At 37.5% G+C, this 3,701-nt stretch overlaps 1 pseudogene; it reads right to left on the reverse strand.

Moving 5' to 3' along the window:
• Positions 1–1,851: 1,851 nt before the first annotated feature.
• Positions 1,852–1,975, reverse strand: LOC134947173 (5S ribosomal RNA; annotated as a pseudogene).
• Between the last annotated feature and the right edge of the window lie 1,726 nt (positions 1,976–3,701).

Genomic DNA, 3,701 nt, shown 5'->3' on the forward strand with positions numbered 1-3,701 from the left:
AGGTAAGTTTATTAGTACAATTACTGTCATTGCAACGGTTATTATTACTAATCAAGTCAACAATTCCACAATAACAGGAGGTCATCTATATAGCAACTGAAAAAAAAACAATATGATTACCAATAAGTGGATTTGGAAAGAATACAGACTGCTCAATGTCAAACATAAAAATATATGCACACGAGGGTGCTAATGCAGCCCCATCGCTCAACCAATTTGCTGCAAGTAAAACTTGTACAAGAATTTTTGTTTTGTCAAAATCAAATGTAATAGCTCAAAATCAAATGTAACAGATGGATTTTGTGTCAGGAAGTGTCTTACTGAAGATAGAACCATCTTATGTAGGATTATGGTGTATAATTTACAAACATTAATGGTAAACATGCATACATCCTGGTCCAAATTATTCTTGCAGTTTAATAAGTAATAGTGTAGTGTCAAAGAGGTAACTTGGATGTTCCCGATGCAAGGCTGCATAAAATTTTCAGGAAAACTTAAGAAAGTTGAAATAAACTACCCCGGGCAGCAGTAATGGGTATACCAGGAGGGTTGACCATCAATTTACTGTATGAGATTTATGTATTGTTTTAAAAAATTGGTACCAAAGGGTAAGCCAGCAAGAGAGGCATCTCTGAGATTTGGAGGAACAGTTCAGTCTTAAATAGTGTTGAAGGGTCTCCTGGAAGCAAAAAGTAAGTAGCAGTATCATCAAGATGGAATGCGACTTGTGACTTATAGTCACTCAAATTTTGGATGACCAGCAAAGCGACCCTTATCAGCCAGGAGAAATATAAAGTCTGAATTATTAGCCACTATATCCAGGGCATGACATTTCAAGGGACTCAAATTAGATCACACAGGTGGTAGGTTAGACACCTCCATCTACTTCAGTCTCCAGAATGTGCATAAATGTCTTGATAGTCAGATTGTAAGACTGTGTTTAAAAGTATAGTGAGCCAGTAATTTTGAAAGCTGGGAAGGTAAAGGTGTTTCATCAATCAGTCGAGTTTCCTTTTTTCCAAAGAATTCCTTCAATTTCAATTGTCTTGCAAAGTTATGATGTTCAACACGCCATTATAAAGGATTACATTTAACGGATGGCACAAATGATAAACCTCTCAACAGGACTTGTAGATCAGCAGTGGAAAGCTCATAGGAAGACAAGTTAATCACTAAACTCTTTTTGGTAGTGGAGGACTTTTACCACACCCTCTGCCTTTCCCACTGCCCTCCAAGTCTGGTGTACCTGCATTTTCTCTTGAATATTGCACCCGAGTCGTAACCCCCAAAGGATACTGTCTTACCCTATTTCATACATCAATGCCAGTATTATAATTATCACTGGCAGATGAATTGAAATCAGTAGAGGATTCAGTTTGCTATCCACCTCTTCTTTTATTCCTCCTAAAAAAAGTTACCTGAGCTTCTGTTGTAATGAGTCCATTCATAGACGGTGTTTAGCTCATAATCAAAATCGACCTTTTCACATTCACTCTTCTTAAATTTAATCAGATCTCTTTTGTGAAGTTGTGTATTTGCAAACTTAGTTTGTCATACCAGTATGTCACAGTATCATTTACCAGACTCGGTTTATTAATAGTTTCAAAGGCTTCAATTTTTTTAGAAAGTTTCATGTGATGTATCAATCTAAAAAATGGTGTGTTCTTCAACTGTTATTTTATGTTCCCTCTCACACATTGTTATTGTCACTAACTTTATGTTAGTAATAGTCTGACCAAAATACAGTAATTTATACTGTATAAATATCCCACACTTGGGATACTATTCAACAAACAAAGATGCCCAAAGTGAAGGTTGCTCCATTAGTTCTGCTGTTTGTTCACATACATAGAACTACAGCACCTAGTATTCTCTGGAGGTCTCCCATCCAAGTACTAACTAAGCCCAACACTGCTTACAGTAGCTTCCAAGATCAGATGAGATTAGGTATATCCAGTGAAGTATGGCAGTAGATAAGCGTGCAACAAATGAAAGAGTTTAAATTATCAACTTATGGGCAGAAGGAAACAAAAAGTGTACTTCTGATTTCAAATGTTATTTGCTAGGTATCTCTGTTACTGTGAGCACTGCAGATATATTAACCAGCAAATTGGATGAGATACTGTAGTACAAGACATCAAATACATAAAGTAGTATTTGAAGGAATTGCACCTTCCCTTCTGTTGTTTTTTGTCATGCAAAATGGTATCAAACAATAAACAAGAGAGTTCTGACAGAAGGAAGTAATAGTTGTATTGGCTGAGGTCTGTTGGTGCAGGATCAAAAATTGGGGTGTAATGTAGTCTTTTCCTTGAGACCATGCCCATTTAGTGAGACCACACCCATTTTAATGAGACTACGCCCATTTTAGCGATGCCACCACCCCTCGTCAGGAGCGCATGCGCCGAAGGCATGCGCAAATTTGTGTTTTTTATAGCTATAGGGGGGCACATTTTTTAATCTCGCACTGGGAGCCAAATTGTCTAGAAACAAATGTGGTGAGAGGGCACATAAAATAACAGTTTATGAATACACAATGTTTTAGATTCATACATGTGATTTAATATTGATGGTGTTGCTACATGGTTACTAAGCTGATACATGTGTTACAGAATAGTGATGCTACAACCTTATGCATATCGCTGTCAAAAAATGTCCATTCTTTAACACTTGAAATTAGTGCTATGAAGCCAGATTAAATGTTTCTATCTCTATAGGATAATTTTATATTTTTACCAATAATCATTGATAAATAATATATTTTAAAGAAAATAAAGAAACTTATTATGTAAAGTATGCTTCAATTATACATCACCATATAATTTTAGAGTTAAATTCATAATAAAAGCTTTGTTTTAAATGACAACAATTATTACAGAAAGAGTGCCCTACAAAGAATGCATTGTCTTTTTGCATCTATGCAATTTGAGTATCTAGTTACTTGTATCTAATTCTGGAAGCACCACCAACCATGCACTATATCTATGATAGTATGTATATCAAGACTGTTGGATTAAACAGATTATTCTGTGTTATTTGAAACCTGCTCAGATCCAACATCTGTTGCTTGAATGAAGCGGCACAACAAGTGAGGCACCAGTATGCCACGTTTGGCCTTTTAACATACAGTAGCAGCACAAAAGAATCAAGGACATCCGCACTCAACAGCTGAATCCTCATTAGATGGCCAAATGCATCAAAAGTGTGACACTAGAGGACACATCACTTTCTCATCCTCATCACCCCTTGTTACCAGGGGATGACATCTTACTGGTGCCAGTGAACCACACTGCGGGATGCTGCACAGTCTATTCACTAGAGCAGGGGTGGCCAACCAGTCAGAGACAAAGAGCCAAGAAATCTTGTCAGGTACATCAAAGAGCCGACTTCGAGCTGAATGCGCACTTGCAAAAATAAAATACATTGAAAAAGCCAGATCCAACATAAAATACAATGAAAAAGCCACTCAAATAATTAAAAAAGCCAGATCCGCATAAAATATATTGAAAAGCCAGATTCACATAATACACTCCAGTTCCCCCATGTGTCACTCCAGCCAGCACCTGCCTGTGTCACTCCAGTCAGCACCCAACTGTGTCACTCCAGCCAGCTCCCCCATGTGTATTTGGCTCCCTCAGTTCTCAGTCTACGTAGTGCTGCTACATGTCTGGCTGGAGTGCAGCGGTTTACAGATCTCTTGA

Source organism: Pseudophryne corroboree, chromosome 7, assembly GCF_028390025.1.
Source record: "Pseudophryne corroboree isolate aPseCor3 chromosome 7, aPseCor3.hap2, whole genome shotgun sequence".
Lineage (NCBI taxonomy): Eukaryota > Metazoa > Chordata > Amphibia > Anura > Myobatrachidae > Pseudophryne > Pseudophryne corroboree.